Here is a 10,545-nt window from a genome sequence, read left to right on the forward strand (position 1 = left end):
ATTTAAGGTGGCAAACATATTTAAACAGTCCTTCCTCTTCCTGTTTTCCCCACAATAATAACCCTGTGAGGTGAGTTGGGCTGGAAAAAAGTGACTCTGCTTAAGTCAACGGGCTGACTTTCACGCCTAAGGTAGGACTAGAACTCAAAGTCTCCTAATCTCTAACCTGGTGCCTTAACCACAACACCAAGTTCCCTAGTATGCTTCTGAAATAGAGAACGTCTCTCTTATAATATGGCAAGTTTATATTTTAAAGGGAGTTGTTTTCTTGTTGTTGTTTGTCTAGTGTCATGGGAAATGATCATGTGAAGGTTTAGGCTGGCTATCGTGAAAACATCCTGAGGTATAGTTTGTTAACAGCCAAAGAATCAAGCAATATTCCTCCACTGCTAATACCTAGAAACACTCAGCCAAACAGATCTGTATAATAATAGTTTATAACTAAACATTTCAAGAGGCCACAGATAATGTTACAATATGGTATTATATAACACAGACACACACACTCAAAAGAATAAACATGGATGCATAATTCTGATCAGTTTCTGGAATATGCAGTCTAATGAGGAAACTGGGATAATTTCTATTCTCAACCTGGACCATTAGTAATAACACTTTCCCATTGTTTCAAATTGTACCAAGGATTACTTACATACATATTAGGGGACAGAGAACTTAGATCTCTACTAAAATATCAGATAAATGACAGCAAAAATACTTTACCAATATATAAAGTAGGTTAAGATCATCATAATATTTATAACTGTGTTTCAGAAAAGTAACAGCAAAATTCAGGAATTTCTTATATTAGGGGAAAAATATATAACAAAAATGTAAAAAAAAAGTGGAAACTTCCAGTAGAGTTATGTTTTATTTATCATAAGTAATAACATATCTATGAATAATTAAAAATAGCTCCTATATATATGATATATTTATATCAAATTTAAATATAAAGAACATTAGCGATAATACAGATTAATACATTGACTGCATTTGGCAATGAAGCTAATAAACAATTAGACTTTGAGCGTTTGATAATTTACAAGGCAGAGTAAGAGGCCAAAAGCCAACTTTCCCCCTAAGAGGAAGGCAGGTTTCATCACTGTTTCTAAGGAAAGATATTAGTTTTCAGAGCTGTAAACATGGTGTTCTATTCAAACCCAGATCTAGCAAAAATTTGAACTTATTTGGATCTCCCCAGATTTCATACAGCTTACAAATGAAATGACGCTATATTTACTTCTTTACAATACTGTAAAATATCAATAATGTATTACTTAAAGCCTAAATATCATTTTACTATAAACAGGAATGTACACAAATACTTTCAAAATCCATTAAAGATCATAAAATTAATGTTTATTTACTGGTTTATGATAGCGTTTATTGTTAAAAGAGGGACTTTCCTGTTCGCACATTCATAGCACATTCTCTTCCCACATTTACCCCCTTCAATAAAAGGTCACTAAAGTCATCTAGACCTATCAAAGTGGTCAAAGGAGCGAAGAATCCATACAGTCCTCCCAAAAATATGCTAATTGGCCATCCAATAAAAAAGAGTACAATCAGCCAAAAGATCCCCCACGCGACACAGGTTGCATTCATCTTGAACCTAGCAAAAGAATTAGATAAATTAATTGATAAAAGCTCTGATAAAGATTTGGCTTCATTTATGATACCTATTAACATTAAAGTATTTACAAATTGGCATTTCCAATTGCTTGCTGATCTGCTAGGAGGTAGAACAGTTTCCATAACTTAGAACACAGAATAACAGAGTTGGAAGAAACCTTGGAGGTCTTCTAGTCCAGCTTCCTGCCCAAGCAGAAGAAACCTATACCACTTCAGACAAGTGGCTGTCCAGTCTCTTCTTGAAAGCCTCCAGCAATGGGGCACCTACAACTTCTGAAAGCAAGGCATTCCACTGGTTAATTGTTCTCACCATTAGGAAATTTCTCCTTAGTTCTAGGTTGTTTCTCTCCTTGATTAGTTTCCATCCTTTGCTTCTTGTCCTGCCTTCTGGTGCTTTAGAAAATAGGTTGACCCCCTAATATTTGTGGGTAACCATTGCTATCATGTCTCCCCTGGTCCTTCTTTTCACTAGACCAGACATACCCAATTCCTGCAACAGTCCTTCATAGGTTTTTCAAGTGTCTCAACATATTTTTTTATATTGTAGTGACCAAAATTGGATGCAATGTTCCAAGTGTGATCTTACTAAGGCTTTGTAAAGCAGTACTAATACTTCACATTATCTTGATTCTATCTCTCTGTTAATACAGCCTAGGGTTGCATTGGCTTTTTTGGCTGCTGCAGCACACTGTTGGCTCATATTTAAGTGATTGTCCACTAGGACTCCAAGATCCCTCTCACAATTATTGGTATTAAGCCAAGTTTCACCCAGTCTGTATCTGTACAAATGGTTGTGACACTTTTTCTTGTTTTTTAATTGTTTCTACTCTTAAATTGTTTTGCTAGTAATGGTTAATGGCAATACTGTATACATTCTTACAATTTCACTTCCATGTAGAAAGAGGCTTGGGATATGTTTAATGGCATGATGGATTTTCTAACACTGACATAAATACAGAGCTAATTGTTTTAATGCCTCATTCAACTGTCTACCTAGGAAAGTACTCTTGGGGTAGCAGGATAATATTCCAATGGATTTCAATCGGTACTTAAAGTATCAAATCTTGCAGAAATGTCTAAGATTTCTGCTTATTTGAAGGATCATTCACAAGAAAGATATATTTCAGTTTGGAGAAGATGGATAGATTATATTCAGAATAAATATGGGACTAAAAAGTTCCACTTAGCTTATGATTTTAGAGGGATATTGTTACTAATTTTAGTATTAGTATTGATTATATTTTTGTTTAAGTTATTATTATTATGTTTTTAATAATTTGAATGTATCTACCGTACGTTAAAGGGGAGTTAAAGCACATTATGAATTTGGTTAATTTAATAATGGATAATTTTAGTTAGAATATGATTATTATATCTATAACCCTGTATTCAGCTCTGGGAAGTGGGGGGAAGGGGGGTGGTTTGGGGTGGGTGGGTTTTGGGGATATCTATTGTAAAAATTTTTTTGTAAAACTCTTTAATAAAAAAAAAATTCCAATGGATTTCAGTTCTGCTCCCAGTACTCTGAAAATTGGCTGAGGGCTGACTTTATTCTTAAATTCTGCATGGTTGGGGCAAGGTGAAATCACTTGTCAATGAATGAATAAGTGCCAAAGTAATGCTGGTTTTGGTCTAATATTTTATTGGTCCAGAGTCTGGGGCAGGGTTCCACTTTCTTTTGCTTTGTCTAGTTTATTTCACTTCTGATGCTAATGAGTTTGCTAACATGGTCTTCAAAACTCCAAGTTGAATCAAATCAGGGCTGATTCATATATTGTGGATTTGAGAAGGCAGGATATAAAATGAAGAAATACATGGATAAATAAATTCTACCAGTTCTAGATATAACGTGAAATGGGGTTGCTGTTTGTTTGGCTGAGAACTGCAATTTCATAGACAACAGTCAAAAATTAGAATTTTGGGGAAATGAGTTCTCACTTTTGGGGCTTGAAAGGTTTTTGTTTATTCTATCTGTGTAACAAATTTTTGTATAAATTGTATATATGGAGTTTGGAATGGCCAAATGAAGGTAGTGAGATAGTGAAAAGAACTGAGAGCAAAGCAAACAGAAAAGCTTGATAGAATAGAGACAATGATAAAGGGAGAAAAAGCAGAATGTGGAAGATAAAAGTAGAAGAGTGAAATTGTAGCAGCTGGAAAGGAAAGCCAAAAGTGAAGATGACCTACCTTGAGTGTGGATCTAGTTTAAATTTGGTAGAGATAGCACAATAACAGAGAAGTCGATCCTTGTGGGTCTGTGATACTGGGCCCACAGTGGTTGTGGATTCAGTCAGAAGATCTGGATTGTGGAGAATTTATTGCTGCAATGCAGGGCCTATGAAAGAAGAGTGGAGAGTGCATCAGTGACGGTCTCAAGTTCATTTGTGGTAGCAGCGGGAAGACAGCCACAACACGCTGAGGGACAAAGGAGAATTAACTTGAAAAGACTGCCAGAGGTCAGTTGGAGGCCAAGCATTTATTTATTTATTTATTTATTTTTATTATATTTTTATACCGCCCTTCTCCCGAAGGACTCAGGGCGGTGTACAGGGCAATAAATATAAAAACGAAATACAAAGGTTAAAAAACAAATATTATGCCCGAATATAAAACAGTAATTAAAAGACTTATTAAAACCCCAACCCTAACCCATCAAACCAGGTCAGATTGCTCGAATAAATAGGTTTTTAGATCGCGCGGGAAGAAGCGAAGGTCGGGGGCCACCCGGAGCTCAACCGGCAAGCGGTTCCATAGGTCTGGTGCGCCCACAGAGAACGCCCTCCCCCTAGGGGCCACCAATCGATATTCTTTGATCGGAGGCACCCTGAGGAGGCCCTCTCTGTGGGAGCGCACTGGACGGAGGGAAGTTGACACCAGCCGCAGGTGTTGCCGTAGGTAATCTGGACCCATGCCATGTAGGGCTTTGTAAGTCATTACCAACACCTTGAATCTCACCCGGAGGGCAACCGGCAGCCAATGCAGCTCGCGGAGCAAAGGTGTAACATGGGAGTATCGGGAGACTCTTTAGCTGAACTTATGGAACCCTACCTTGAAAGCTACAAGTCTATTGCTGCGGGAGGTAAAGCTGGAATCTGTGGTCTGAGCCTCTCTGGATATCTGATCTGGGGATCTGTAAAATTTGGTGACAAAGTTTCAGCACTGGATGGGGTGAATTGGGGAATGATGTTAGAAAGGCTATGGAGTCATTCATTACATGTGGCCTGCCAGTTGAAATGGCTTGCTGATAGGCCTAGTAGTGGAGTGTGAATTGGGTGCAATTAGATGATTGTGTTGTGGAAAGTGGTATTAATAGCTAAGCAGGGAAGTCAGTGAGTGATTGTAGGCTACTTGTAGTGGAGAACAGTTGAAGACCATTATTTGGAGAGTGAAGGTAGAATAATTTTGATTATGGGTAGGGTAGTATGGTGAAAAGCACTAGGTTTAGGTTTTTAGGTTTATTAAATTTATATGCCGCCCTTCTCCCTGAGGACTCAGGGCGGCTCACAACAATAAAAAGTTAAAAGATATAAATACAAAAATTAAGAGGATTAAACAATATAAGAAATAACAATTTAAACCAATAAAAACCAAATTTAAAAACCATGATCAGTGCAGGCCCGCTTGTTGGAATAACCAGGTCTTTAGGTCACGGCGGAAGGACCGAAGGTCAGGGGTCGTCCGCAGCTCCGGGGGCAGTTCGTTCCAGAGGGTCGGTGCACCCACAGAGAAGGCTCTCCCCCTGGGGGTTGCCAGCCGGCATTGCCTGGCCGACGGCACCCTGAGGAGGCCGACTCTGTGGGAGCGAACTGGGTGATGGGAGGTTTACATTGGCAGCAGGTGGTCTCGCAAGTACCCCAGGCCTAAGCCATGTAGGGCTTTAAAGGTGATTATCAGCACCTTGAAATGCACCCAGAGGGCAACCGGAAGCCAATGCAGCTCGCGCAGGAGTGGTGTAACATGGGAGTATCGAGATACTCTCATAAGCACCCGCGCGGCCGCATTTTGCACCAGTTGAAGCCTCCGGGCGCACTTCAAGGGCAGCCCCATGTAGAGAGCATTCCAGTAATCCAGGCAAGAGGTGACAAGGGCATGGGTGACTGTGCATAGGGCATCTTGGTCCCAAAAGGGGCGCAACTGGCATACCAGGCGAACCTGTGCAAAAGCCCCCCTGGTCACGGCAGTTAGATGATCTTCCAAATTAAGCCATGAATCCAGGAGGACACCCAAGTTGCGGGCCCTTTCTGAGGGGGGCAATAGCTCCCCCCCATAAGAAGAGATGGAACCTGTTGGACAGTACGAGATGCCGATATCCACAGCCACTCGGTCTTGGAGGGGTTCAGCCTGAGCCTGTTCCTTCGCATCCAGACCCGCACCGCCTCCAGGCAACGGGACATCACGTCAAGGGCATCACTGGGTTGACTCAGCCATTCCAAGGGAAGGAAAATCAGCAATTTGGTGCAATCACTGTTTTTGGCTTGGTGGTCCCAGTCCTGCTGGCCTGATATTAGTGACCTTGGTTTAGCTCACTGCTAGTAAACACCAATTCTGTCTCTAATAAGACCACAATCATCCATGATTTGATTGTAGATGAGTAATCTTCATTTCCTGGTGGTTAGATCCAGAGAGTTCATGGCTTCAGTAGGTAGCAACTATGGGTTTATCCCAAGTAATATTTGACTTACATGCGGACAGTCTTGACTTTGACCTGGCTTAACCTCAGAGCAACTATGCTGTGACCTGAATATGGTCAGAATTACAGCTAGTCTATTCCCTTGGTTAGTTAATTTCCAGGTGCAGCCGAGCTTAACTGCTGCCTGGGACTTCCAAAGGTCTGTGGGACCAATTAGAAAAGTCCACTCCTACTACATGATTGATTGAGTGTTTCTGGAAGTGCTTGAAAAGTTTCTTAACAATTTGGCAGTTTACAATTATGTAATTAATACCTCTTTTCATGGGAGTTGATATCAACAATTTTGAAGGAGGCAATAATGCTTTTCCTTTTTAAGAGGTTCTCACCACATCTGGCAATATCTGACCCTATTCCATCTTAAGTTTTCTCTTTTGGGGGAAAATTATTGAGTATGTGATACGTATTTAATTAACCAGTACTATAGCGGAAGCAATTTATCTGTATTCTTTTTAGTGAAGTTTGTAGCCGGGCTTGTAATGGAGACAGCATTGCTCATTCTTATAGATGACCCGTGTCCAGATTTTGATAGGGAAAATGCACCCCTCTTAGTCTTATAAAACCTCTGATCAATCAATCATGCTTTCCTTCTGAACTGCATGTTGGGGGTGGAGTTTGGAAGTATTGTTTAGTAGTGATTCTGCTCCTGCCTTAAAAGGCAGTTTCAGTCAGTGATAGGGCAAAAGGAATTAGCCTAGCAGACACTCTCATGTGACATTCATCTACATTCATCTATATAAAGCCCTCCAATGCACTAATCCAGGATACAGAGCACAATGCCATCAATATGTTAATGATGCTTAATTCCATATTGGCATCCTAGGACCAAGAAGAGATATTTCTGGAGGGATCTCAATGGGACAATACATACTAAAGTTGAAGCTAAGTAAGATGGAGTTGCCGATTGTACGTCAGGGTTGTTTACAGGCTCTGGTATTGTTTCTTGATGAGATGGCACTTAAAAACAAGTCTATTGGTCCTGGAGTCTCACCTGAAGTCATGGATATTGCTATACAGCATAGACAGATGGACACCATGGCTAGAAGAGCATTTGCTAAATTTGGGCTGATGTGCCAGTTGTGTCCCTTCCTGGGGTAAGAGGACTAGTTACAATGACTCATGCAGACTTCCACCAGTCACTCAGTTTTTGACTACTTTCGAAGACCTTCTAGATTCTAGAAGCTGCAGTTGACCAGCACTCTTTACTGTGATCATATTGGCCCTGTTTTGTTGGCTCTTCATTAGTCATTATTAGTTTTTTGGTACCATTCAAAATGCTATTTATTTGATTTATAAAAGTCACATATGGCTTGACACCAAAGTATCTATAGGATTTCCTTCTCCAGTCAGAGTTGGCCCATTTGAGGGTATTCTTCTCTCTTAAACACATGGTAATACCATAAGTCCACAAGGTGGGGGAACTGAGGCCAGAAAGCACTGTCATCACAGTGCTGATTCTCAGGAATAGCCTCCTTATAAATATTAAATTGCATTCTTAGTTTCTGGCCTTCCAGAAGCTTTTATAAATTTTATTCTTCTAGAATATCTTCTGAACTGACTGTCTGCCACTCATAATTCTCATGCAATTGTAATTGCTGTATTATTTTTTAAAAATGTTTGTTGTATATGTGTGTGTGCATGTTTGTGTATATGTATGTATGTTACAGTACTATGGACATTTTATTACTTGCATTACAAGTGCAAGTCCTCACTTAACAACAGTTGCTTAGTGACCATTCAGAATTATGATGGACCCCCCTCCCCAGGTACTTATGACCTGGTTCCAGATTTCTGATGACTGCAAACTGCTCATTTAAGCAAAAACTGTTATGGTCCTTAAAAAAATAGAAACAAATAAAACTAGATATTTAACCGCACTGCCATTTATAAAAGTTATGTGAAAGATAGCACTTTAAAAAATTCAGCAATTTCTTCAATATTAATCAGGCTGTGAAAACCAGAAGACTTGAACAGTTTTACAAACATTGCTAAAAGACTAATATATTTAATCAAAGGAAGTATGAACTTTAGAGGAGTATAAAATGAACCCTTGTACCAACTAACCTCTTTCCTCTAGAAATTTTCTACATATTTACAATAAGTATAGAATCATATTTTACTGTCTCAAACAAGCTACCATGACAGCTCATTAGGATTACTCAAATGCATACTTTAAAAATATGTTATTAAAATATTAAAACACCCTATTTCCATAATTTTTGTCACTTACATAATTCATCGTTTGCTAGAAAAAGAACTATGGAATGAGGCTGTTTTGGAAAAATACATGTATTTGTTTTAGTTTTCAGTTTTTCATTATTTTTAGAATAAAATGGATATTTCCAGATGTTACAGCTTCTGATGAGTTATGGGATCTGAGGCTATATGCTACAAATTGGTCTCAAAACTATATGGTAGAATTAACTTAATAGGCCCTAATAATGAAAGAAAATATCCTCTATCATCAATTATTCCAATAAAACAGAGCAGTACCATGCTTACTTTGTGGTGGATAAGCCTTCTTCATGAAGATCTTATTTCTTCCAAGCATTCACTACAGTATAAAGAATAAATTAATGTCAACCCACAAGCTAAATATCACAAGTATCTTACAATCATGACTTTGTTTTCCTCAAGCAAGTCAGCTGATAATGAAAATGAATAAGAGAAACCACATGTTGCATGAGATCATGTGCTGAAGCAACAGAAAGAACAAAGCCACTTCTGTTTTTTTTTAAAATTTTGTTTTCAAAGAAGCATATTTTGTGTATAAGGGACAATATGAGCGAGAATGTACTTAAATAAAAAATGATTCCCAGTAAAAACCTTTCCTAGTGGTTGACAAGTCTCACTCGATTAATTACTTCTCCCAACCCAGTGGAAAAATAAATGGGCATGGGAAATCCTCTATTTTCCTAGCATTCACTATAATAATCCTTGTCTAGAAAAGTCAGCATGGTATAGTGAGAAAGGTGTCAGACCAAAAGCAAGGGAATCCAGATTCCAGTCTGCCCTTAGCCACCAAGGCACTCTTTTTAAATCCAACTTACCTTGCAGAGCAGGCCAATAACAGAAGGAGGAAATAGCATATAAGGAAAGGCAGCAGAATATTAGTCTGATAAAGGACCACCCAAGTTTCAATTCCAAATGGGAATTCCAATGCATACAGTAAGTAAAGGTAAAGGTTCCCCCGCACATGTGTGCTAGTCGTTTCCGACTCTAGGGGCCGGTGCTCATCTCCGTTTCAAAGCCGAAGAGCCAGCGCTTGTCCGAGGACATCTCCGTGGTCATGTGGCCGGCATGACTAGACGCCAAAGGCGCACGGAACGCTGTTACCTTCCCACCGTAGTGGTCCCTATTTTTCTACTTGCATTTTTACGTGCTTTCGAACTGCTAGGTAGTAAGACTCAAATCAGACATAAATTTGGGTTGAACCCAATCCTGGACAACACTCATTCTTACTAGTAGAGTTCAAGCCTTTTAGTAGGATAGAAGTGAACATAGAAGAAATGAGAACAGCCATCCAAACTTATTACACAGAAATGACCTCCTTTATACACATGAAATGTTATAGAAGAACAATTACTAGGGGCTACAATTTTCATCCTCTTGGGCAGCCCCTATCAAACACAGCCTTAGGAAATTCCCTCTTCTTTCTCAAATGATTTCTGGATATACAGCACAATGGTACTTCTGTTCCCCAGAAGAACAGTATCTACATCTCCCCACAGTTAATATAGTATTCAATATTTTATCTACAGACATATATAGAATTTTGCAAAGGGCCCCCCTCCTGGATTCCTGTCTGAGTTATTTAATTTTCCTAAATCCTATTTCCTTAGATCGGCCTTCAGTAATCTTGTCGTTGTTTCTCTAATCCTAATATAAGCACATACACATTCTTGGAGGTGTACTATAGGAAAATGGAAATCTTTGGGATCCGAATTCAGCAAAGAATAGATGCAACTTCACGTGAACCCAGGACAAAGTGAATAGCTTTATTCAGCTATTTTTATTCTTGCCCACTTCCAAGGCAAAACCAGGATAATGATTTGCCTGTTTGCCTCTTCTGGATTAATCTTTTAATAATATGTGACTGCACATAAACCAAAAAGGTTGCCAGAGGTGCAGGGCCTACCCTCAATAATGCCTTTAAAAGCGTGAGGAAAGAAAGTTATTAATAACAGAAGCGACTACAAATAACTAGGACCAAGGAATTTTAT

General features: G+C 39.1%; 1 long non-coding RNA gene across 1 annotated transcript; it reads right to left on the reverse strand.

The window, feature by feature from the left end:
* Positions 1–439: 439 nt before the first annotated feature.
* LOC308660695 lies at positions 440–8,954 on the reverse strand. Its single transcript, XR_014024792.1, has 3 exons — positions 8,825–8,954; positions 3,823–3,970; positions 440–1,615 (listed from the first exon to the last, which is right to left on the reverse strand). It is a non-coding gene; the product is annotated as an uncharacterized lncRNA (long non-coding RNA).
* Positions 8,955–10,545: the final 1,591 nt, after the last annotated feature.

This window comes from Vipera berus, assembly GCF_964194415.1.
Source record: "Vipera berus genome assembly, chromosome: 1".
Taxonomy (NCBI): Eukaryota; Metazoa; Chordata; class Lepidosauria; order Squamata; family Viperidae; genus Vipera; species Vipera berus.